General features: G+C 45.9%; 1 protein-coding gene across 2 annotated transcripts in view; it reads right to left on the bottom strand.

The window, feature by feature from the left end:
* LOC123762225 (uncharacterized) overlaps positions 1-27,115 on the bottom strand; it is a 184,073-nt gene extending 156,958 nt beyond the window's left edge. Inside the window, exon 1 of one of the 2 annotated variants that reach the window (XM_069324165.1) lies at positions 26,873-27,115. The gene's annotated coding sequence lies outside the window, so the exon portion shown is untranslated. The remainder of the gene's footprint in view (positions 1-26,872) is intronic. The other variant, XM_069324171.1, reaches the window with a different exon arrangement.
* Between the last annotated feature and the right edge of the window lie 363 nt (positions 27,116-27,478).

The raw sequence follows: 27,478 nt of genomic DNA, 5'->3' as shown, positions 1-27,478 counted from the left end.
ACGTCTGCAGCAAATGTGAGCCTGGCTAACATCAGAACATTCATCAGGAACATGTGTAAGGAATCAATTAGAATATTATATACCACATATGTAAGACCAATCCTGGAGTATGAGGACCCAGCATTGAACCAGTACCTTGTCAAGCACAAGACGAAGCTTTAACAAGTTCAGAGGTATGCCTCTAGACTAGTCCCAGAACTAAGAGGCATGAGTTACGATGAAAGGCTGTGGGAAATGCACCTTACGACACTAGAAGACACAAGAGTAAGGGGAGACATGATCACTTCCTACAAAATCCTCAATGGAATTGACAGGATAGACAAGGATAAATTTTTCAACACTGGTAGTGTTGAATAATTACTAATATAGACACTGGTAGTGTCCCCAAACAAGGGGACACAGGTGGAAACTGCGTACCCAAAGGAGTCACAGGGACATTAGGCAGTGATGTGGTGAAGGCTGACTCATTACACAGTTTTATATGTAGATATGAAAGAGCCCAATAGGCTCAGGAATCTGTACACCAGTTGATTGACGGTTGAAAGGCGGGACGAAACAGTCAAAGCTCAACCCCCACAAGCACAAATAGGTGAGTACAAATAGGCGAGTGCATTCACACACACACACACCCTCCCACACACATGCACAACCATTAAACACACACTCAACCACTACACACATACACACACACACATCTACTACACACACACACACACACAGATCCTTAAGAGATCCTTAAACAGGTAAGGATGGAGGGAGGTGAGCGAAATGTTGAAAAGGTTTTCAGGCTTGGAAAGTACAACAAGGGCAGAGACCGAATGATAAAGGTGGATTTCATGAGCGAAATCGAGAAAGAGGAACTGTTAGCAAGGAAGTGCTGTCTAGCAGGTGTAGAGAAGTTCAAAAAAATATTCCTGCAGAGGGATATGACAAGGGAAGAGAGAATACGGACAGCAGACGCGAGGAAGGAGCGCAGGGTGAGAGAAGGAAATCAGAGTACCACAACCCAGAACCCTACAATCGCAGAGGGAAGTGGAGAACCCTCCTCAAACAGTGCAACAGCCACAGGGATTGGGGCACCACCCCCACATTCTACCCAACAGACACCCAACCTGCGCCATCCCCTGTCAGCCCCCCACTAAGTACCCACCTAGGGCACCCTCCCCCCACCCCTCCCCCCACTCACCCCCCTTCTCCCCCTCACCCCTCTCCCCAGGACCTCCCTTCTCCCCCATCCCCCATGCCCTCCCTTCTCCCCCATGCCTTCCCGTCTCTCCCACCCCCATGCCCTCCCTTCCCCCCCTCCCCCCTAAGCCCCCAACTCTCCCCCACCCCACCTAAGTCTTCCCCTCTCCCCCACTCCCCTAAACCCTCCCCTCTTACTCACCCACCTCAGCCCTCCCTTTTCCCCCATGCCCCCCAAGCCCTCCACCCTTTTCTCTCCCCACAAGCCTCCCCATATCCCCTATCCCCCACAGCCTCTCCTCCCCCCATGCTTCCCCAACCCTCCCTCTCTTACCCACCCCCTGTACCCTCCCCCTCTTACCCACCCCCTGTACCCTCCCCCTCTTATCCGCCCCCTGTACCCTCCCTCTCTTATCCACCCCCTGTACCCTCCCTCTCTCCCCCACCACCCCAAGCCCTCCCTCCTCCACCAATCTCCCCATGCCAGGTCCCCCCAGCTCCCACTCACCCCAGATCCCAAAGTTCTCCCCCAGAAAAGAAGCAGAAGAGAGTCAGTTTCAGGGTGATGTACTCGAACATAGATGGGATCACAAGCAAGACAAGTGAACTAAGGGAAAGAGCACAAGAAGTTAACCCAGATGTAATCAGACTCACTGAAACAAAACTCTCTGGAATCATAACGAATGCCGTGTTTCCCCAGGAGTACACAGTAATAAGGAAAGAGAGGGAAGGTAGGGGAGGAGGCGGAGTGGCCCTACTCATGAGAAGGGAATGGAGTTTAAGGAGATGGCCATCCCGGGCTGTGAGGAGTTCAGAGACTACATAGCAGGCACCATAACAATGGGAGGACCAAGAATAGTAGTAGCAGTAATATACAACCCTCCACCAAATGACAGGAGACCCTGTCAAGAGTATGAAAACAACAACAAGGCAGTTAACACTATAATTGAGAGGGCAGCCTCTGCTGCCTGTAGAAATAGATCCCACCTGCTCATCATGGGCGACTTCAATCACGGAAAGATTGACTGGGAAAACAAGGAACCGCATGGAGGCGAGGATACGTGGAGAGCCAAACTATTGGAGGTGGTGACAAGCAACTTTTTAACCCAGCATGTCGGAGAACCCACAAGGATGAGAGGCAATGACGAACCAGCGAGACTCGACCTAGTCTTCACTCTGAACGACTCCGACATAAGAGAAATCGGTTTTGAGGACCCAGTAGGAATGAGCGACCACAGTGTACTGGTGTTTGAGTACTTGATTGAAGAAGGGTTATTGAACTCGAGGAGGGATACCGAAACCAAAAGGTTAGCATACCGAAAGGGAAACTATGAGGGGATAAGAAAATTCCTAACAGATATAGCATGGGAAACAGAGCTCAGGGGAAAGACGGCCCAAGATATGATGGATTACATCACGCAGAAGTGCAAGGACGCAGCAAACAAGTTTGTCCCAGTCCAAAAGGAAAACAGAGAAATGAAGATGAGAAACCCATGGTTTAGAAACCCAGAGATGTAGGCTAGCTAAGCAGCAAAGTAAAAGGGCATGGAGAAACTATAGGAATAACAGGACACTGGAGAGCAGAGAAAGATACCAGAATGCCAGGAATGAATATGTCAGGATGAGAAGAGAGGCAGAAAGACAATACGAAAATGACATCGCAAGCAAGGCAAAGACTCAGCCTAAATTGTTGCATAGCCACATTAGGAGAAAAACAACAGTAAAGGAACAGGTTATGAGATTAAGGATAGGGGCGGAAGGATTCACTACAAATGACAAGGAAGTGTGTGAGGAATTGAATAAGAAATTCCAGGAGGTCTTCACCTTAGAGCAAGGAGAAATTCCAGTGGTAAGTGAGGGAATAGCTAACCAGGAACCACTGGAAGAGTTTGAGATTACCAGTGGGGAAGTAAGGAAGTGTTTACTAGAGTTGGACGTGACGAAGGCTATAGGCCCAGATGGAATCTCCCCTTGGGTTCTAATGGAAGGAGCAAGAGAACTGTGCCTACCACTCTCCATAGTGTATAACAAATCACTGGCAACAGGGGAACTGCCAGATATTTGGAAAGCAGCTAACGTAGTCCCGATATACAAGAAAGTGGATAGACAGGAGGCACTGAACTACAGGCCAGTGTCCCTAACCTGCATACCATGCAAGCTGATGGAGAAGATTGTGCGAAAAAAACTAGTGGAGCATCTGGAGCGAAGGAACTTTGTAACACAGCACCAACATGGGTTCAGGGATGGCAGGTCCTGCCTCACAGGGTTACTAGAATTCTACGACCAGGCAACAAAAATAAGGCAAGAAAGAGAAGGGTGGGCAGACTGCATATTTTTGGATTGTCAGAAAGCCTTTGATACAGAGCCACACAAGAGGCTAGTGCGAAAGTTGGAGATGCAGGCTGGAGTGAGAGGGAAGGTACTCCAGTGGATAGAGGAGTACCTAAGCAGCAGGAGACAACGAGTCTGTGTGAGGGGTGAGGTCTCAGATTGGCGAGACGTCACAAGTGGAGTCCCGCAGGGGTCAGTCCTTGGACCTATACTGTTTCTGGTATATGTAAATGATCTCCCAGAGGGTATAGTTTCGTTCCTCTCAATGTTTGCCGACGATGCAAAAATTATGAGGAGGATTGAAACTGAGGATGATAGTAGGAGGCTACAAGATGACCTGGATAGACTGAGTGAATGGTCCAACAAATGGCTGTTGAAGATCAACCCGAGTAAATGCAAAGTAATGAAACTAGGCAGTGGAAACAGGAGGCCAGGCACAGGATACAGAATAGGAGATGAAGTACTTAATGAAACAGACAGAGAGAAAGATCTAGGAGTTGATATCACACCAAACCTGTCTCCCGAAGCCCACATAAAGAGAATAACATCTGCGGCATATGCGAGGCTGGCTAACATTAGAACGGCGTTCAGGAACCTGTGTAAGGAATCATTCAGAATCTTGTACACCACATATGTAAGACCAATCCTGGAGTATGCGGCCCCAGCATGGAGCCCGTACCTTGTCAAGCACAAGACGAAGCTGGAAAAAGTCCAAAGGTATGCTACTAGACTAGTCCCAGAACTAAGAGGCATGAGTTATGAGGAAAGGCTGCGGGAAATGCACCTTACGACACTGGAAGACAGAAGAGTAAGGGGGGACATGATCACAACCTACAAAATCCTCAGGGGAATCGACCGGGTAAACAAGGATGAACTATTCAACACTGGTGGGACGCAAACAAGGGGACACAGGTGGAAGCTGAGTACCCAAATGAGCCACAGAGACGTTAGAAAGAACTTTTTCAGTGTAAGAGTAGTTAGTAAATGGAATGCATTAGGAAGTAATGTGGTGGAGGCTCACTCCATACACAGTTTCAAATGTAGATATGATAGAGCCCAGTAGGCTCAGGAATCTGTACACCAGTTGATTGACGGTTGAGAGGCGGGACCAAAGAGCCAGAGCTCAACCCCCGCAAGCACAATTAGGTGAGTACAATTAGGTGAGTACACATGCAAAGGGGTCTCGTAGCCTGGTGGATAGCGCGCAGGACTCGTAATTCTGTGGCGCGGGTTCGATTCCCGCACGAGGCAGAAACAAATGGGCAAATTTTCTTTCACCCTAAGTGCCCCTGTTACCTAGCAGTAAATAGGTACCTGGGAGTTAGTCAGCTGCCACGGGCTGCTTCCTGGGGTGTGTGTGTGTGGTGTGGGGGAAAAAAAAAAAAAGTAGTTAGTAAACAGTTGATTGACAGTTGAGAGGCGGGCCGAAAGAGCAAAGCTCAACCCCCGTAAAACACAACTAGTAAACACAACTAGTAAACACACACACACACACACATACACACACAAAAGTTCGAAATTACGAGAGAGGAGGTCAAGAGACACCTGCTGGATCTGGATGTTAGAAAGGCTGTTGGTCCAGATGGGATCTCACCATGGGTACTGAAAGAGTGTGCAGAGGCACTTTGCTTGCCACTCTCCATAGTGTATAGTAAGTCACTAGAGACGGGAGACCTACCAGAAATATGGAAGACGGCGAATGTGGTCCCAATATACAAAAAGGGTGACAGACAAGAGGCACTGAACTACAGGCCAGTGTCCTTGACTTGTATACCATGCAAGGTGATGGCGAAGATCGTGAGAAAAAAACCTGGTAACACATCTGGAGAGAAGGGACTTCGTGACAAATCGCCAACATGGGTTCAGGGAGGGTAAATCTTGCCTTACAGGCTTGATAGAATTCTACGATCAGGTGACAAAGATTAAGCAAGAAAGAGAGGGCTGGGCGGACTGCATTTTCTTGGATTGTCGGAAAGCCTTTGACACAGTACCGCATAAGAGGCTGGTACATAAGCTGGAGAGACAGGCAGGAGTAGCTGGTAAGGTGCTCCAGTGGATAAGGGAGTATCTAAGCAATAGGAAGCAGAGAGTTACGGTGAGGGGTGAGACCTCTGATTGGCGTGAAGTCACCAGTGGAGTCCCACAGGGCTCTGTACTCGGTCCTATCTTGTTTCTGATATATGTAAATGATCTCCCGGAGGGTATCGATTCATTTCTCTCAATGTTTGCGGACGATGCCAAAATTATGAGAAGGATTAAAACAGAAGAGGACTGTTTGAGGCTTCAAGAAGACCTAGACAAGCTGAAGGAATGGTCGAACAAATGGTTGTTAGAGTTTAACCCAACCAAATGTAATGTAATGAAGATAGGTGTAGGGAGCAGGAGGCCAGATACAAGGTATCTTCTGGGAGAGGAAATTCTTCAGGAGTCAGAGAAGGAAAAAGACTTGGGGGTTGATATCACGCCAGACCTGTCTTCAGCAGCACATATCAAGCGTATAACATCAGCGGCATATGCCAGGCTGGCCAACATACGAACGGCATTCAGAAACTTGTGTAAAGAATCATTCAGAACTTTGTATACCACATATGTCAGGCCAATCCTGGAGTATGCAGCCCCAGCATGGAGTCCATATCTAGTCAAGGATAAGAATAACTGGAAAAGGTTCAAAGGTTTGCCACCAGACTAGTACCCGAGCTGAGAGATATGAGCTACGTGGAGAGACTACGGGAATTAAACCTCACTTCGCTGGAAGACAGAAGAGTTAGGGGGGACATGATCACCACATTCAAGATTCTGAAGGGAATTGTTAGGGTAGATAAAGACAGTCTATTTAACACAAGGCTGATCACGTACAAGGGGACACAGGTGGAAACTGAGTGCCCAAATGAGCCACAGAGATATTAGAAAGAACTTTTTTCGTGTCAGAGTGGTGGACAAATGGAATGCATTAGGAAGAGATGTGGTGGAGGCTGACTCCATACACAGTTTCAAATGTAGATATGACAGAGCCCGATAGGCTCAGGAATCTGTACACCTGTTGATTGACGGTTGAGAGGCGGGACCAAAGAGCCAGAGCTCAACCCCCGCAAACAAAACTAGGTGAGTACAACTAGGTGAGTACACACACACACACACACACACACACACACACACACACACACACACACACACACACACACACACACACACACATACACATACACATACACACACACACAAACACACAAACACACTATTTAACACAAGGGGTACACGCACTAGGGGACACAGGTGGAAACTGAGCGCCCAAATGAGCCACAGAGATAATAGAAAGAACTTTTTTAGTGTCAGAGTGGTTGACAAATGGAATGCATTAGGAAGTGATGTGGTGGAGGCTGACGCCATACACAGTTTCAAGTGTAGATATGATAGATCCCAATAGGCTCTGAAACCTGTACACCAGTTGATTGACGGTTGAAAGGCGGGAGGAAAGAGTCAAAGCTCAACCCCCGCAAGCACAAATAGATGAGTACAAATAGGCGAGTGCATTGACACACACACACACCCTCCCACACACATGCACAACCATTAAACACACACTCAACCACTACACACATACACACACACACATCTACTACACACACACACACACATCTACTACACACACACACACACACACGCACACACACACACACACACACACACACACACACACACACACACACACACACACACACACACACACACACACACACACACACACACACACAAACACACACACACTCTCAACCACTTGACTTGTATACCATGCAAGGTGATGGAGAAGATAGTGAGAAAAAACCTGGTAGCACATCTGGAGAGAAGGGACTTCGTGACAAATCGCCAACATGGGTTCAGGGAGGGTAAATCTTGCCTGACTGGCTTAATAGAATTCTACGACCAGGTGACAATGATTAAGCAAGAAAGAGAGGGCTGGGCGGACTGCATTTTCTTGGATTGTCGGAAAGCTTTTGACACAGTACTGCATAAAAGGCTGATACATATGCCGGAGTGACAGGCAGGTGTAGCTGGTAAGGTGCTCCAGTGGATAAGGGAGTATCTAAGCAATAGGAAGCAGAGAGTTACGGTGAGGGGTGAGACCTCCGATTGGCGTGAAGTCACCAGTGGAGTCCCACAGGGCTCTGTACTCGGTCTTATCTTGTTTCTGATATATGTAAATGATCTCCCGGAGGGTATCGATTCATTTCTCTCAATGTTTGCGGACGATGCCAAAATTATGAGAAGGATTAAGACAGAGGAGGACTATTTGAGGCTTCAAGAAGACCTAGACAAACTGAAGGAATGATCGAACAAATGGTTGTTAGAGTTTAATCCAAGCAAATGTAATGTAATGAAGATAGGTGTAGGGAGCAGGAGGCCAAATACAAGGTATCATCTGGGAGAGGAAATTCTTCAGGAGTCAGAGAAAGAAAAAGAAGTGGGAGTTGATATCACGCCAGACCTGTCTCCTGCAGCCCAAATCAAGAAGATAACATCAGCGGCATATGCCAGGCTGGCCAACATACGAACGGCATTCAGAAATTTGTGTAAAGAATCATTCAGAACTTTGTATACCACATATGTCAGGCCAATCCTGGAGTATGCAGCCCCAACATGGAGTCCATATCTAGTCAAGGATAAGACTAAACTGGAAAAGGTTCAAAGGTTGGCCACCAGACTAGTACCCGAGCTGAGAGGTATGAGCTACGAGGAGAGACTACAGGAATTAAACCTCACCTCTGTTGGAAGACAGAAGAGTTAAAGGGGACATGACCACCACATTCAAGATTCTGAAGGGAATGGAATGGGTAGATAAAGACAGGCTATTTAACACAAGGGGCACACGCACTAGGGAACACAGGTGGAAACTGAGCGCCCAAATGAGCCTCAGAGATATTAGAAAGAACTTTTTTAGTGTCAGAGTGGTTGACAAATAGAATGCATTAGGAAGTGATGTGGTGGAGGCTGACTCCATACACAGTTTCAAGTGTAGATATGATAGAGCCCAATATGCTCAGGAATCTGTACACCTGTTAATTGACTGTTGAGAGGCGGGACCAAAGAGCCAGAGCTCAACCCCCGCAAACACAACTAGGTGAGAACACACACACACACACACACACACACACACACACACACACACACACACACACACACACACACACACACACACACACACACACACACACACACACACACACACACACACACACATACACACACACACACACACACAGTTGATATCACGCCGCCTGCTGCCTGTAGAAATAGATCCCACCTGCTCATCATGGGCGACTTCAATCACGGAAAGATTGACTGGGAGAACAAGGAACCGCATGGAGGCGAGGATACGTGGAGAGCCAAACTATTGGAGGTGGTGACAAGCAACTTTTTAACCCAGCATGTCGGAGAACCCACAAGGATGAGAGGCAATGACGAACCAGCGATACTCGACCTAGTCTTCACTCTGAACGACTCCGACATAAGAGAAATCGGTTTTGAGGACCCAGTAGGAATGAGCGACCACAGTGTACTGGTGTTTGAGTACTTGATTGAAGAAGGGTTATTGAACTCGAGGAGGGATACCGAAACCAAAAGGTTAGCATACCGAAAGGGAAACTATGAGGGGATAAGAAAATTCCTAACAGATATAGCATGGGAAACAGAGCTCAGGGGAAAGACGGCCCAAGATATGATGGATTACATCACGCAGAAGTGCAAGGACGCAGCGAACAAGTTTGTCCCAGTCCAAAAGGAAAACAGAGAAATGAAGATGAGAAACCCATGGTTTAATCAAAGATGTAGGCTAGCTAAGCAGCAAAGTAAAAGGGCATGGAGAAACTATAGGAATAACAGGACACTGGAGAGCAGAGAAAGATACCAGAATGCCAGGAATGAATATGTCAGGATGAGAAGAGAGGCAGAAAGACAATACGAAAATGACATCGCAAGCAAGGCAAAGACTCAGCCTAAATTGTTGCATAGCCACATTAGGAGAAAAACAACAGTAAAGGAACAGGTTATGACATTAAGGATAGGGGCGGAAGGATTCACTACAAATGACAAGGAAGTGTGTGAGGAATTGAATAAGAAATTCCAGGAGGTCTTCACCTTAGAACAAGGAGAAATTCCAGAGGTAAGTGAGGGCATAGCTAACCAGGAACCACTGGAAGAGTTTGAGATTACCAGTGGGGAAGTAAGGAAGTGTTTACTAGAGTTGGACGTGACAAAGGCTATAGGCCCAGATGGAATCTCCCCTTGGGTTCTAAAGGAAGGAGCAAGAGAACTGAGCCTACCACTCTCCATAGTGTATAACAAATCACTGGCAACAGGGGAACTGCCAGATATTTGGAAAGCAGCTAACGTAGTCCCGATATACAAGAAAGGGGATAGACAGGAGGCACTGAACTACAGGCCAGTGTCCCTAACCTGCATACCATGCAAGCTGATGGAGAAGATTGTGCGAAAAAAACTAGTGGAGCATCTGGAGCGCAGGAACTTTGTAACACAGCATCAACATGGGTTCAGGGATGGCAGGTCCTGCCTCACAGGGTTACTTGAATTCTACGACCAGGCAACAAAAATAAGGCAAGAAAGAGAAGGGTGGGCAGACTGCATATTTTTGGATTGTCAGAAAGCCTTTGATACAGTGCCACACAAGAGGCTAGTGCGAAAGTTGGAGATGCAGGCTGGAGTGAGAGGGAAGGTACTCCGGTGGATAGAGGAATACCTAAGCAACAGGAGACAACGAGTCTGTGTGAGGGGTGAGGTCTCAGATTGGCGAGACGTCACAAGTGGAGTCCCGCAGGGGTCAGTCCTTGGACCTATACTGTTTCTGGTATATGTAAATGATCTCCCAGAGGGTATAGATTCGTTCCTCTCAATGTTTGCCGACGATGCAAAAATTATGAGGAGGATTGAAACAGTGGATGATAGTAGGAGGCTACAAGATGACCTGGATAGACTGAGTGAATGGTCCAACAAATGGCTGTTGAAGTTCAAGCCGAGTAAATGCAAAGTAATGAAACTAGGAAGTGGAAACAGGAGGCCAGGCACAGGATACAGAATAGGAGATGAAGTACTTAATGAAACAGACAGAGAGAAAGATCTAGGAGTTGATATCACACCAAACCTGTCTCCTGAAGCCCACATAAAGAGAATAACGTCTGCGGCATATGCGAGGCTGGCTAACATCAGAACGGCGTTCAGGAACCTGTGTAAGGAATCATTCAGAATCTTGTACACCACATATGTACGACCAATCCTGGAGTATGCGGCCCCAGCATGGAGCCCGTACCTTGTCAAGCACAAGACGAAGCTGGAAAAAGTCCAAAGGTATGCTACTAGACTAGTCCCAGAACTAAGAGGCATGAGTTATGAGGAAAGGCTGCGGGAAATGCACCTCACGACACTGGAAGACAGAAGAGTAAGGGGGGACATGATCACAACCTACAAAATCCTCAGGGGAATCGACCGGGTAAACAAGGATGAACTATTCAACACTGGTGGGACGCGAACAAGGGGACACAGGTGGAAGCTGAGTACCCAAATGAGCCACAGAGACGTTAGAAAGAACTTTTTCAGTGTCAGAGTAGTTAGTAAATGGAATGCATTAGGAAGTGATGTGGTGGAGGCTGACTCCATACACAGTTTCAAATGTAGATATGATAGAGCCCAATAGGCTCAGGAATCTGTACACCAGTTGATTGACGGTTGAGAGGCGGGACCAAAGAGCCAGAGCTCAACCACCGCAAGCACAATTAGGTGAGTACACACACACACACACACACACACACACACACACACACACACACACACACACACACACACACACACACACACACACACACACACACACACACACACACACCCATAAACACATACAGATATAAACACACACACCGACATAAACACACAAGGCTGACCCAAAGTCTTGGGTTAGCCTTGATAGGGAGCAGATGTATAGGGGAGACGGTCCGCGTATACCGAGGGAACAATAGGGTCAAGGGAGCGGGTGTACTGTGCAGTGGGAATCGGTACAGTGCAAACCAAACAGTTGCATTGTAATGCAACATATCGAACACATCTCGTAGTGAATTATCTTAGTGAATTTAAAGAAGATAGCTAGTGAAGATCGATTACTTGAGGAAGCATCAGTGCACCAGCCGGGACCCACGTGGAGACCTGACGACCTCACAGGATTACCGACGACACGCCGTGTATTCACCTAGAGTGCTTGAGGGGGGCTGGCTGGTAAGTGTCTCTCCGTAAGTCTTCAACAATGTGAAGGTTTATATAATATCATATCATAAAAACTAAGGCATTCCATTCAATAATACAATCGTCAGTATAGTCAGGTAACAATATTAGTCAGGTAACAAGGACAGAACTATGAGCTCACTAGGAACCCATATAAACCGCTAATCCCCCGTTGTAATCTGAAGACAACACTTCACCCCCCCCCCACCCACCCTTGTGGGCTCACTGGGCACCCACCAGCAACCACACGCACGCAAGTACACACACACGCACACATCCCCGAGGCATTACTTCCCCCTTCTTTATCACTTCCTCTGAAGCATACCAGATATTTCCCCCCCCCCTACCCCCAAAACCCTCCCACACAGTGGAACCCCCTCCATCTTCCTCACCCTCTCCCACCACCTGACCTGAAGAGACCATCTCTGCCCCCTCCCACCTTCCCCCCCAGGTTCCCACGAATCCCCCCCCCCCCTACAAACACACACACACAAACACACGCACACACACACACGCGCGCGCAAACACACAAAGTCAGTGTGTGTTATTCACTATTTACCCCACTATTCCACTATTTTTCACTTCCCTCTCTCACCCTTCTCTCTCATCCCACTTTCACCCATCTCTCTCACCCCACTCTCCCCACCCCTCTCTCTCACCCATCTCTCTTCCACCCACTCTTTCTATCTCTCTCTCTTTATCTCGCTCTATCTCTCCCGCTCTCTTTCTCTCCCTCTCTCCCCCCCCCCACCCCTCTTTCTCTCTCTCTCTCTCTCTCTCTCTCTCTCTCTCTCTCTCTCTCTCTCTCTCTCTCTCTCTCTCTCTCTCTCTCTCTCTCTCTCTCTCTCTCTCTCTCTCTCTCTCTCGCTCTCTCTCTCTCTCTCTCTCTCTCTCTCTCTCTCTCTCTCTCTCTCTCTCTCTCACTCTCTCACCCTGCTTGCCCTCCTTTTGACAAATCGTATCACAGCATAACAGGAACAGAGGCAAGCATGATGGTCAGAGGAAACAGGGGAACAGGGAAAATTCAAGGTGATGAAATGAGGGAAATGTTTGCCCAATTTTTGGAGGACATCAACAGTGAGATGTAGGGATTGATGCAGGAAATGAAGAATGAAATAAGCAACCTGAAAAGAGAGCTGACAGCAGCAAAAGAAGGGATTAGAACCCTCAAAGAGAACAGTGTTGATGCTGAGACTCAGAAAATCATCCAGGGGGAAGGTGAAAATAGTATACTGGAAGAGAATGCCACTTTTAAAGCAACATTTGCAGAAATGCTAAAAAAAAAAAAAAAAAAAAAACTCTGAAGTAATCTCCACAATGATGGCTGTCGCCATGAAAGCAGCCACCTCACAGGAAGCAGCACGTTCCACTACCCAGCTGATGGAAAGAAAAAGGTCAGTGGTAGCTGTGGGAATTAAAGAGCAGGAAGGCTCCAACACGATAGAGTGGAATGATAAGGACAGTGCAGCAGTGAATAAAATACTGAAGGCACAAGAGATAGAAGGGGCTGAGCATAGAATTGAAGAGGTTTTCAGGCTAGGCAGGTACAACAAAGACCGAGACCGTGTGTTAAAGAGAGTGTTTGCAAACGAGAACACAAAGGAGATGATTCTCACAAAGAAACGCCACCTGCAACATGTGGGAGAATTAAAAAAAGTATTCCTCCAGAGGCACATGACGAGGGAGGAGAGAGCCATGGTGGCAGAAGCAAGGAAGAAGCGCAGGGCGAGAGTAGAAAACCAGGAACTCACAGCTCCCAACACAACATACCCAGAGGTGAGGGGGGAACCCACAACCAGGTACCCAGTAACACCAGAGTGGAGGGCAACCACACCAAACTCCTCTGCATAGAGAACCCCTCTGCCCCAAACCCTCCCTGCCCCCACTCAAAAGCTCAGCCAAATCTCCCTCCCCCCACACCCAATTCCCACCCTCTACCCCTCCCCTCCTCCCGCCATGTCCCCCTTCCCCCTTTTTCATTCCGGTCCTCCCACCCCTTTCATCCCATACCCTCCCTGTCGCCCTCCCCCTTCACTTGACCCCCCGCCCCTCACCCCAGTATCCTCTGAGACCCTCTTATCCACCTCACAAATCCTCACACCCATAGAACAGCTTCCCCCACCAGCAGAACACTCACCAAGGAGGCGATTTGAGAAGGGACAGAAGAAAGTGAGCCTCAGGGCAATGTACACTAACATAGATGGAATTTCAAATAAAGCAAATGAGCTTGAAGAATGGGTACTTGAGGAAAACACAGACATAATACCACTCACAGAAACAAAGCTAACGAAAACCATAACAAATGCAGTGTTCCCACAGGAATATTATGTTATAAGAAAAGAGAGAGAAGGAAGAGGCGGTGGTGTTGTAGCTCTGCTGGTAAGAAAGGGCTGGGACTTTGAGGAGATGGTTATTCAGGTTTGTGAGGATTTCAGTGACTACATAGCAGGTACCATAACAACTGGAGGACAAAAAATTATAGTCGTAGTTATATATAATCCACCACCGAATGACAGAAGACTCAGACAGGAATATGATAGAAACAACATGGCCACCATTAACATAATAGATAGAGCAGCTTCTGTTGCCAGCAGGAATGGATCTGGACTGCTAATCATGGGAGACTTCAACCACGGGAAAATAGACTGGGAGAACAGGGATCCGTATGGAGGCCCAGAAACATGGAGAGCTAAGCTGCTGGACGTGGCAACAAGAAACTTTCTATGCCAGCACTTCAAGGAAAAAACAAGAATGAGAGGAGAAGATGAACCAACCATGCTCGATCTGATGATTTACCTTAAATGAGTGGGATATAAGGGAAGTTAATATGGAAGCACCCTTGGGAATGAGTGACCACAGTGTATTAAACTTTGAGTTCCTGGTATAGCTAGGAATTATCTCCTCCAAAAAAGAATTAGGAAACAAAAGGCTGGCATACCAAAAGGGGAACTATGAGGAGTTGAGACGTTTCCTGAGGGAAATACCTTGGGACACAGACCTCAGAGATAAGTCTGTACAAGATATAATGGACTATGTCACCCAAAAGTGTCAGGAGGCAGTAAACAGGTTCATCCCGGCCCAAAGGGAAAAATCCGAGAAGCAACAGAAGAATCCATGGTATAATAGGGCATGTATGGAAGAAAAGGTGCTGAACAAGAGGGTGTGGTGGAACTTCCGGAATAACAGAACACCAGAAAGCAGAGAGAGAGATACCAGAGAACCAGGAATGAGTATGTTAGGGTGAGAAGAGAAGCAGAGAAAAATTATGAAAATGATATAGCAAACAAAGCCAAGACCAAACCAAAGCTGCTCCATAGTCACATCAGGAGGAAAACAACAGTGAAAGAACAGGTAATGAAACTTAGAACAGGCGAGGAGAGGTATACAGAGAATGACAAAGAGGTATGTGAAGAACTCAACAAGAAGTTCCAAGAGGTCTTCACAATAGAACAAGGTGAGGTCACTGTGCTAGGAGAGGGGAAAGTAAACCAGTGGCCTTGAAAGGGTTCGAAATTACGAGAGAGGAGGTCAAGAGACACCTGCTGGATCTGGATGTTAGAAAGGCTGTTGGTCCAGACGGGATCTCACAATGGGTACTGAAAGAGTGTGCAGAGGCACTTTGCTTGCCACTCTCCATAGTGTATAGTAGGTCACTGGAGACAGGAGACCTACCAGAAATAGGGAAGACGGCAAATGTGGTCCCAATATACAAAAAGGGCGACAGGCAAGAGGCACTGAACTATAGGCCAGTGTCTATGACTTGTATACCATGCAAGGTGATGGAAAAGATTGTGAGAAAAAACTAGTAACACATCTGGAGAGAAGGGACTTCGTGACAAATCGCCAACATGGGTTCAGGGAGGGTAAATCTTGCCTGACTGGCTTAATAGAATTCTACGACCAGGTAACAAAGATTAAGCAAGAAAGAGAAGGACGGGCGGAAGAAGCCTAGGCCAGAAGCCTAACTGAACTTCAATAAAGTTGTGTTTGTCTTTTTGTGTTTCATTGTTTCATAAATACACCAATTCACGGAGGCGACCAATTAAATACATCAATTGAGAGGCGGGTACACCTGTTCTTGGATTGTCGGAAAGCCTTTGACACAGTACCGCATAAGAGGCTGGTACATAAGCTAGAGAGATAGGCCGGAGTAGCTGGTAAGGTGCTCCAGTGGATAAGGGAGTACCTAAGCAATAGGAAGCAGAGAGTTATGATGAGAGGTGAGACCTCAGTTTGGCGTGAAGTCACCAGTCGAGTCCCACAGGGCTCTGTACTCGGTCCTATCTTGTTTCTGAAATACATAAATGATCTCACGGAGGGTATAGATTCATTTCTCTCAATGTTGCTGATGATGCCAAAATTATGAGAAGGATTAAGACAAAGTAGGACTTCTTGAGGCTTCAAGAAGACCTAGACAAGCTGAAGAAATAGTAGAACAAATGGTTGTTAGAGTTTAATCCAAGCAAATGAAATGTAATGAAGATAGGCGTATTGAGCAGGAGGCCAGATACAAGGTATCATCTGGGAGATGAAATTCTTCAAGAGTCAGAGAGAGAAAAAGACCTGGAGGTTGACATCACGCCAGACCTGTCCCCTGCAGCCCATATCGAGAGGATAACATCAGCGGCATATGCCAGGCTGGCCAAGAAAAGAACGGCATTCAGAACTTTGTATACCACATATGTCAGACCAATTCTAGAGTATGCAGCCCCAGCATGGAGTCCATATCTAGTCAAGGATAAGACTAAACTGGAAAAGGTTCAAATTTTTGCCATCAGACTAGTACCCGAGCTGAGAGGTATGAGCTACGAGGAGAGACTACGGGAATTAAACCTCACTTCGCTGGAAGACAGAAGAGTTAGGGGGACATGATCACCACATTCAAGATTCTAAAGGAAATTGATTGGGTAGATAAAGACAGGTTAATTAACACAAGGGGCACACGCACTAGGGTACACAGGTGGAAACTGAGTGCCCAAATGAGCCACAGAGATATTAGAAAGAATTTTTTTAGTGTCAGAGTGGTTGACAAATGGAATGTATTAGGAAGTGATGTGGTGGAGGATGACTCCATACACAGTTTCAAGTGTAGATATGATAGAGCCCAATATGCTCAGGAATCTGTACACCTGTTGATTGACGGTTGAGAGGCGGGACCAAAAAGCCAGAGCTCAACCCCTGCAAACACAACTAGGTGAGTACAACTAGGTGAGTACACACACACACACACACACACACACACACACACACACACACACACACACACACACACACACACACACACACACACACACACACACACACACACACACAAACACACACACACACACAGAGTTTAGCTCGCCACGTATCTGCACCACCATGTGGGTCCCCATTCTCACAGTCTATCTTTCCATAGTTGAAATCACCCATGATTAAGAGTCTTGAGCCATTCCTGCAGGCAACTGAAGCTGCTCTCTCTATTATATTAATGGTTGCCATGTTGTTCCTATCAAACTCCTGTCTAGGTCTTCTGTCATTTAGGGGAGGGTTGTAAATGACTGCCACTATTATCTTAGGTCCACCCAAAACTATGTTTTGGGCTCACTGGTACGTAAATATCCTGAGAATATTGAAGTAATTCGCGGACCTTCTACACTTGTTCCCTGACCGCCGTCCTACCCTCGACTGGCAACTACCTCACAGGAGGAGGAGCCTACCCAAGTCGCAATGACCATAGAACAACCTCCTACACTTGTAGGGAGTGTGGGTGAAATTGGATATAAGAAAGTGAGCTTCAAGGTAATGTACTCAAACATTGATGGGATTACCAATAAAGCAAGTGAACTGGCAGAAAGGGTGCAAGAAGAAAACCCAGATGTAATAGGACTAACGGAAACAAAATTGTCAGGAATCATAACAGATGCTGTGTTTCCAAAGGACTACTATATAGTAAGGAAAGAGAGGGAATGGAGAGGAGGTGGAGGAGTGGCCCTGCTGATAAGGAAGGACTGGAGTTTTGATGAGATGGAAATTCCGGGATGTGACGGATTCAGAGATTACATAACAGGAACTATAACAATGGGTGGACCTAAGATAATAGTGGCAGTCATTTACAACCCTCCCCTAAATGACAGAAGACCTAGACATGAGTTTGATAGGAACAACATGGCAACCATTAATATAATAGAGAGAGCAGCTTCAGTTGCCTGCAGGAATGGCTCAAGACTCTTAATCATGGGTGATTTCAACCATGGAAAGATAGACTGGGAGAATGGGGACGCACATGGTGGTGCAGATACGTGGCGAGCTAAACTCTTGGAAGTGGCAACAAGGAATTTTCTGAGCCAGCATGTCAAGGAACCCACAAGAATGAGAGGCAATGATGAACCAGCTAGACTCGACTTGATATTCACCCTGAATGAGTCAGAAATAAGGGAAGTCAAAGTTGAAGCCCCCATAGGAATGAGTGACCACAGTGTACTGACCTTTGCGTACTTGGTGGAGGTAGGGATAACCTATCCATGGATGGGAGCGGAGGGGAAAAGACTGAATTACCGAAGAGGAAAATATGATGAGATGAGGAACTTCCTCAGGGAAATACCATGGGAAACAGAACTTAGAGACAAGAATGTGCAGGTCATGATGGATTTTGTCACCCAAAAGTGCCAGGAAGCTGCAGACAGGTTTATCCCCATCCAAAAGGAGAAAAACGAAAAACAACAGAAAAACCCATGGTTCAACCAGGAATGTAAAGTAGCAACACAACTGAGTAAAAGAACATGGAGAAACTACAGAAATAACAGAACACCAGAGAGCAGGGAGAGATACCAGAGGGCCAGAAATGAGTACATCAGAGTGAGGAGGGAAGCAGAGAGAGAGTTTGAAAATGACATCGCGAGTAAAGCCAAGACCCAACCAAAGCTGCTCCACAGCCACATCAGGAGGAAAACAGCAGTGAAGGAACAAGTGATGAAGCTGCGGAAAAGGGAGAACAGATACACAGAGAATGACAAGGAGGTGTGTGAAGAACTCAAGAAGATATTCCAGGAGGTCTTTACAATAGAACAAGGAGAAGCCCCTGCACTAAACGAGGAGGCAGCAAACCAAGCAACCTTGGAGGAATTTGACCTCACCAGTGATGAGGTCAAAAGGTGTCTGCTGGAGCTGGATGTGACAAAGGCTGTTGGGCCTGATAGAATCTCACCATGGATACTAAAGGAAGGGGCAGAAGCACTAAGTGTGCCAATCTGTATGGTGTATAACAGGTCACTAGAAACAGGAGACTTACCAGAAAGTTGGAAGACAGCTAACGTGGTCCCAATATACAAAAAGGGTGACAGGCAAGAGGCACTGAATTACAGGCCAGTTTCCTTAACTTGTATACCATGCAAGGTGACGGAGAAGATCGTGAGGAAAAGGCTCGTAGAGCATCTGGAGGGAAATAACTTTGTAACGCACCACCAACATGGGTTCAGAGATGGTAAATCGTGCCTCACAGGTTTAATAGAATTTTATGACCAGGCAACGAAAATTAGGCAGGAAAGAGAAGGGTGGGCCGACTGCATTTTCCTGGATTGCCAAAAAGCCTTTGACACAGTACCCCATAAAAGGCTGTTAAAAAAGTTGGAGCAACAGGCAGGAGTAAAAGGGAAGGTGTTCCAGTGGATAAGGGAGTACTTAAGCAACAGGAAACAGCGAGTAACGGAGAGGGGGGAGACATCAGAGTGGCGAGATGTCACCAGCGGAGTCCCACAGGGCTCAGTACTTGGACCCATCCTGTTTCTAATATATGTGAACGATCTTCCAGAGGGTATAGACTCATTCCTCTCAATGTTTGCTGATGATGCAAAAATTATGAGAAGAATCAGGACGGATGAAGATAGACAGAGACTACAGGATGACCTGGATAAACTGGAGGAATGGTCTAGAAAATGGCTGCTAAAGTTCAACTCAGGAAAGTGTAAGGTGATGAAATTAGGCGAAGGGAGCAGGAGGCTGAACACAAGGTATCATCTGGGAGGGGAAATCCTGCAAGAGTCAAATAGAGAGAAGGATCTGGGGGTTGATATCACACCGAACCTGTCCCCAGAGGCCCACATCAAAAGAATATCATCAGCGGCATATGCTAGACTGGCCAACATAAGAACTGCCTTCAGAAACTTTTGTAAGGAATCTTTCAGAACCCTGTATACCACATATGTAAGACCAATCCTAGAGTATGCAGCTCCAGCCTGGAGTCCATACCTAGTTAAACACAAGACAAAGTTAGAGAAGATTCAGCGGTATGCCACCATGCTCGTCCCGGAACTGAGAGGATTGAGCTACGAGGAAAGGCTAAAGGAGCTGAACCTCACATCCCTGGAAAACAGAAGAGTAAGGGGAGACATGATAACCACCTACAAAATTCTCAGGGGAATTGACAGGGTGGACAAAGACAAACTCTTCAGCACGGGTGGGACACGAACAAGGGGACACAGGTGGAAACTTATTACCCAGATGAGCCACAGAGACATTAGAAAGAATTTTTTCAGTGTCAGAGTAGTTAATAAATGGAATGCACTAGGAAGTGATGTGGTGGAGGCTGACTCCATACACAGTTTCAAATGTAGATATGATAGAACCCAATAGGCTCAGGAATCTGTACACCAGTTGATTGACAGTTGAGAGGCGGGACCAAAGAGCCAAAGCTCAACCCCTGCAAGCACAATTAGGTGAGTACAATTAGGTGAGTACACACACACACACTCCCTCACACACTCCCACTCACTCACATTCACACACTTCCGCTCACAGACACTCACAGTCCCATTCACACACACTCACATACTTATTCTCGCAATACTCTCTAATCCCTCTATCTCTCTCCCCCCACTATCTCTCTCATAGGGAGAAAACATGACAGGAGATAGGAGACTAACTCGGGGAAGCAACCGCATGGAGACAAACATGGTAGGGACGTACTCAGAGGACGGGGAGGAACAGGATGCCTGGATTAGGGGAACATTTCAGCAAATGTCGGAGGAATTCAGTGAAGGCCTGAGGGTAATGAGGGAGACAGTAGCCAACCTGCAGGATGAACTAACGGCAGCAAAGGAGGAGATAAGATGCCTGAAGGAGACACCTCCGCAATACCTGACACAAACCGTACCTCAGGGAGATGAGAATGCTACTGTTGAGGAGACTTCTACAAAACATCCCTCACATGCAGAATTGCTTAAAAAGAGCCCTGAAGCTAGGTCTGCAGTTAGGGAAGTTGCCATGGAAGTGGCGTCTTCTCAGGAAGCAGCTAGATGAACTAGCCAGCTTATAGAATGAAAAAGAGCAGTAGTAATAGTAGGCATGATGGAGCAAACAGGGACCGGTCCAGTGAAAAGGAGAGACAAGGACAAAAATGAAGTTAATGAGATCCTTAAAGGGGGGTAAAGATGGAGAGGGCTGGCCTAGATATTGAAAAGGTTTTCAGGATCGGACAGTACAACAAGGACAGAGATCGAGTGATAAAAGTGGTGTTGAAGAGCGAGAGAACAAGAGAGGACTTGTTAGCAAGGAAGAGTGGACTAGCAAATGTACAGAAGTTCAAACACGTATTCCTACAGAGGGATATGACATGGAACGAGAGAAATAGGGCAGTTGCTGCAAGGAGGAAGCGCAGGGAGAAAGAAAGGAATCAGGGAGTCACAACCCCAAGCCCTAGAGCAACACACACTGGAATCTCCGAAAGTTCTTCACCAATTGCTTTGAAATTTTGACACAACGTTCCATTTGGTTATGCACATGTTTTTATATACCTACTTTGTACATGCCACACCTGTGACAGGTAAAAACATGTTTTTTTTTAAACAGTACCATCTGTTGCACGTAACTGCCACACACACACTATACTAAATATGTTACGATTTGATTTCAGTGTTTTCAATTGCATTAACAAATTGAATTTTCATAGATATCGATTTATTTTCATTTTGATTTACTTATTTTGTGTGACATTGCATTGGAATTGAGCTGTGTTGTTTACCATACAATTCATTTAGTGAGTATTTGTATAGATGCCACACCTGTGAAAGGTAAAAACATATTTTTTTTAAACATCGCCATCTGTTGCACATAAGAGCAACACATGCAATACTAAATATGGTACGATTCCATTTCAATGTTTCCGATTTCATTGATAAATTGAATTTTCATAGATTTTGATTTATTTAATTTTGATTTAAATATTTTGTGAGACATTATGTTGGAATTGAGCTGTGTTGTTTACCATACCATTCGTTTTGTGAGAATAGTTTATTTTTTTATTTTTCATTGTTTTTCATTTTGTTTTTCTAACTGTTTTTCTTATATTTCAGTAATGGGCACATCAGATCACTTGATGTCCACAATTTTCTAATGGGAATATCAGATCATTTGGGAATGCATCAGACGAGGGAGTAGGGAATTGTGGGGAGAACAAGGGGACAGGGGAGAGGTTAATGGTGGGGAGGACGAGCAGATGGTGGAGTGGGGAATGGTTAAGTGGGCGAGGGGATGGTGGAGCGGGAGATAGTGGGGAGAACAAAGGGACGGGGAGGGGGAAAATGGTGGGGAAGACGAGGGTACGGGGTAGTGGGGAATGGTTGAAAGGACGAGGGGATGGGGGAGGGGGGAATCGTTGGAGGCAAGGGGATAGGGGGAGGTTATCTTGAGATGATTTCGGGGCTTTAGTGTCTCCGCGGCCCGGTCCTCGACCAGGCCTCCACCCCCAGGAAGCAGCCCGTGACAGATGACTAACACCCAGGTACCTATTTTACTGCTAGGTAACAGGAGCATAGGGTGAAAGAAACTCTGCCCATTGTTTCTCGCCGGCGCCCGGGATCGAACCCGGGACCACAGGATCACAAATCCAGTGTGCTGTCCACTTGGCCGACTGGCTCCCAGAGGGGTAATATTGGGAAGCTCGAGGGGACGGGGAAGTTAGGGATGTTGGGAACGAGGGTACAGTGAAATGGGGAATGGTTATGAGGACGAGGGGACGGTGGGGTGGAGAATGGTGGGGAGGATAAAGAGACGAGACAGGGGGGGATGGTGGGGAGGACGAGGGGATGTGGGAGGGGGGATGTTGGGAAGGACTAGTTGAGAGGGGAAGGTTGTTGTGGCTCAGTAACGCTTATACGTTGCTGAGCCACAGCAATGCGTGGCTGGGTACAGCTAATTATATATAAATGATTTAGATTCAGGTTTGAGCAGCAACATTTGCAAATTTGCCGATGGTACAAAAATCGGGAGGGAAATAAACACGGAAGAAGACGCTCTATCACTTCAAGACAATCTAACTAGGGTTTTGATGTAGTCAAAAGATTGGCAGATGGATTTTAATGCTGACTAATGTAAGGTTGTGAGGCTAGGTAATGATGATATAATTACAAGATACGAGCTAGATGGTGTTGAGATTGCGAAGTCGGACTGCAATAGGGATCTTGGAGTTATGACTAGTAAGAATTTAAAACCAAAAAATCAATGCATAAATGTTCGTAATAAGGCAAACAGGACACTGGGATTTATTAATCGAAGCGTTACTAATAAGACACCTGGTGTTCTTCAGCTATATCTTGCTCTAGTTAAGCCCCATTTAGGTTATGCTGTTCGATTTTGGTCGCCGTACTATAGAATGGATATAAATTCACTAGAAAGCATCCAGTGTAGGATAACAAAGTTAATCCCACAAATTAAAAATCTGTCATATGAAAAAAGATTGAAAAAGTTTAAATTGCATTAGCTTGAAAGGTGATGAGTTAGAGGAGACATGATAGATAGGGGAGCCTGCCGGACGAGCAGACAGCACGCTGGGCATGTGATCCTGTGGTATCGGGTTCGATCCCAGGCGCCGGCGAGAAACGATGGGCAGAGTTTCTTTCACCCTGATGCCCCTGTTACCTAGCAGTAAATAGGTACCTGGGAGTTAGTCAGCTGTCACGGGCTGCTTCCTGGGGGTGGAGGCCTGGTCGAGGACCGGGCCACGGGGACACTAAGCACCAAAATCATCTCAAGATAACCTCAAGATAAAGGTGTACAAGTGGATGAATGTATATAATAAAGAGGATATTAATAAGAACACACACACCAGCCCCGCTCCTGTGCCAGGTATGTCCACTATGGGCTTACCATAGTCTGTGCTACTTGAAACTTTTGTTCTGAGTAGCTGAATCTAAAACAACAACAACAATAATAAGAACATAAGAACAAAGGTAACTGCAGAAGACCTATTGGCCCATAGATGATTGATTGATAAACATTAAGCCACCCAATAGATGACACGGGCATGAATAGCCCGTAAGTGGTACAATTTTTTGTTCAGTAAATCTTTTCAGTGTTCTGAGGTCGTATTTAATCGTCAATCTACTATCGCGGGGGAGGATACTGCTTGACAGTATTTATGAGGATGTCCAGCTGCTGGACACCTTTTTTGACCAGAAGAGTAGTTGTGTTGATGGCTTCAGGGTGATTATTGCAAAATTCGGGGACTCTTAAAGCTCTTCTAAGGTCGTTGGTTGCTTCACACTCCAGGAGATTGTGAAGTAATGGCTTTTCTGTGACAGTTTGGCAGAAGATGCATTCTCTCTGTCTGGGTTCACCAATCTCCCAATTGTGTCTGTAACCTAGATGTAGTCTATATAATCGAACAGCTATTTCCCCTGTGGATTCCTTTTCAAATATTTAACCTTTCTAATTTGGTTGCCTGAAGATACCATATTGCAGAGGGCGAACCTTCAGCTACTCTCTGGTGTAGATAAGCTTTGTTGAGGTGTGAGAGTTTTTTGGTGATGATGTTTTTTATGTTCTCTAGGCTGGGTTGAATTGTTTTATGTATCACTGGATGACGAGTTGCCAATTTAGCAATTTCATCGGCTTTCTCATTTAATGGGATTCCAACATGGGATGGGATCCCGTTTAAGGTTATGTTGAGTCCTTTGCCTTTAGCGACTGCTCCAAGATACAAAATGGTGGTAATTATTTCCACGTTGTCTTTCCACTGTTTTTGTCCTAATATTTGAAGTGCAACTTTTCAGTCTGTGTGTATGATTGCATTTTGAGTGTTTTGTGCAATCACATATGCGAATGCCTGTTGTATGACAAACAGCTCAGTTTGGGTTGATGATTCTGGCCCTTCCAGTCTCCAATAGGCCTGTATGCTGGTCGTGCAAAGAGCAGCACCAGCACCCTCATATTCTGTGAAGATGTGGGTGACTACTGCTACTGCAATGCTATACATTTGTTTTTATCATGGGCCTTAGGATTGTTGGGTCATAGGCAGCTTTTTTCATTGGGAGACTTTCTATTACTATTTTGAAGGTAGACTCCTTACACGGTGCGGAAGAAGTGTAGTTTGGGTGTGGTTGATCACCCTCTCTATCAAGAATTATGCTTTTTAAATGTAGCCTGTTTAGGACATTTCCTGCTCTGGCAGCCCAAGAGTTTCCATTGTTTTGGCCAAGTCCAACCACCAAGGCCTGCCATACTGGGATTGGATCACGAGAAATAATTATCTTATTGATAATTGCAGCGGTTCTTTGTGATATTCTTTCTTGAAGAGAGGGCAAACCCGTTTCTAGTCTTAGAGTTTCAAGCCTGGTCCACATTGGGCCTCCCAGTGCGGCTCTCATACCATTGTTTTGGGCAACTTCAAGCTTTTTCCACTGATGATGTGATAGACTTGTGAGTGCAGGTGCGGCATAGTCGATGACTAATCTGACTGTCTGTACATAGTATGTGCGAAGGACTTGCAGAGTAGCTCCTCCAGAGAGGGATGTTAGCTACCTGAGGATTGCCGTCCGAGCCGCAGTTCGCTCTCTTAAGTAACCTCAGCATTAAAATTCATGTGTGTGTCCAGGATTATTCCTAGATACTGATAAGTGTCCACCCATTCAATTGGTTGACTCTGTACTGTGAGTTAAATGTTGGGCTTCGCTATTTTTATGGGCATGGCTTTTGTCTTTGTGGGGTTGAGTCTAATACCAATCTGTTTTGCCTCTTTACTGATGCAGTTTAAGCATTTGGGTGCAAGGCGCACCGCATCCCTTCCATAACTGTACAAACTGGAACTAGCAGGTCCATTGTTCATCACAATGAAATGTGTGAAGTAAAACATGTGTATGGGGCAAGTAACAAAGTAGACTAACAGATGTTGTCACAGCTCGTATAAGACTTGGCTACAAGTATCTCTGGCAGTTCGGCTTGTATAGGGATCTAGATGAAGTAAAGTGTAAAGTGTGTGAACATAGGCAGGGACACACACTCGAACACTATATCTTGGATTGTAGTAAAATTGAGCCATTTAGAGATCAATCTAAGCTCACTCTGTATGATATGGCAATCTATCTTATTACCATGGATGAATTACCTGAAATCCTTGCATTATATCCATATTTCGCATCCAGTAGATAAACGACATATGAGATGAAGAAACAAGTAGTGTATTGTGAAGACTAATAATAAACAGAAGCTACCCTATGACTATCTCCATTGGTTAAACTATTATGTATTAGCGATAAGACCTACCATTAATATATAATGACTTACTGTAAATGTATAGCTCTTGAAATAGTACTTTCTCTGTAACTAGCTGACAATGTAACTATAACGTGTGAAGGATAGATGAAATTGTTTATGTAATAATCTAAGATGAGGTCTGATAAAGACCCTTTTGTGCCCTCTGTAATGCTTTTTGCGCTACCGCTCACAGGATGGGTATGAGGTGCACAATAAACTAGCTGCCTCAGGCGGCAACAATCAAATGACCTTTGTAAACCTCACGTCGACTGCTTCTTTGAATGTATAAACTTCTATGTGGTAATATCCACGATCACCAAGCCCAAACAAATCCCCCAAACATGTGCTAAACCCTTGGACCACATAAGGAATAACATAATAGTTCCCCTCCCTCCTATTGCCTCTGAAATAATCAGACAGAACAACCGACCACTACCATACCTTCCTCATAGCAAACATAGACATAACTATGTTTAACAAGTAATCATAACTTTTCCCATGACCATGTAATTATAAATTTTTCTCTTCCATAATACCGAGGTCCATCTGTATGGCATACACGCCATATTACCTGTGTTAAGAGCAGAGTCAGGTCCCACAGTGTCAGCTTGCTCCACCACTCACTCCTGAACTACTGACAAGAGTCCCACAGTGTCAGCTTGTTCCACCACTCACTCCTGAACTACTGACAAGAGTCCCACAGTGTCAGCCTGCTTCACCACTCACTCCTGAACTACTGACAAGAGTCCCACAGTGTCAGCTTGCTTCACCACTCACTCCTGAACTACTGACAAGAGTCCCACAGTGTCAGCTTGCTTCACCACTCACTCCTGAACTACTGACAAGAGTCCCACAGTGTCAGCTTGCTCCACCACTCACTCCTGAACTACTGACAAGGACAAATGACGTAATACAAGCATCAAACAAAATATATATTAATAATCTATTTCCGAACAATCCAGTGACTGATATTGTGTTGGGATAATCAGGAAGTGTTTATGGGCAATATAGAGGCAAGTGAACCGGGCAATAAAAACATATTGCTTTCGTAATCATTAAGATAATCAGCTTTATTGAATTTGGTGCATGGGAGTTTCCCTCTATAAGAACACTATCAGTGATAGAGTTCTCAAAGAGTGATAAGGGCACTGCCGGGTGTTTCTGTACAGCTGATAGT

This window comes from Procambarus clarkii, chromosome 2 (assembly GCF_040958095.1).
Source record: "Procambarus clarkii isolate CNS0578487 chromosome 2, FALCON_Pclarkii_2.0, whole genome shotgun sequence".
Lineage (NCBI taxonomy): Eukaryota > Metazoa > Arthropoda > Malacostraca > Decapoda > Cambaridae > Procambarus > Procambarus clarkii.
The sequence above is the reverse complement of the archived record's forward strand: the minus strand, read 5'-3'. Positions and strand labels throughout refer to the sequence as shown.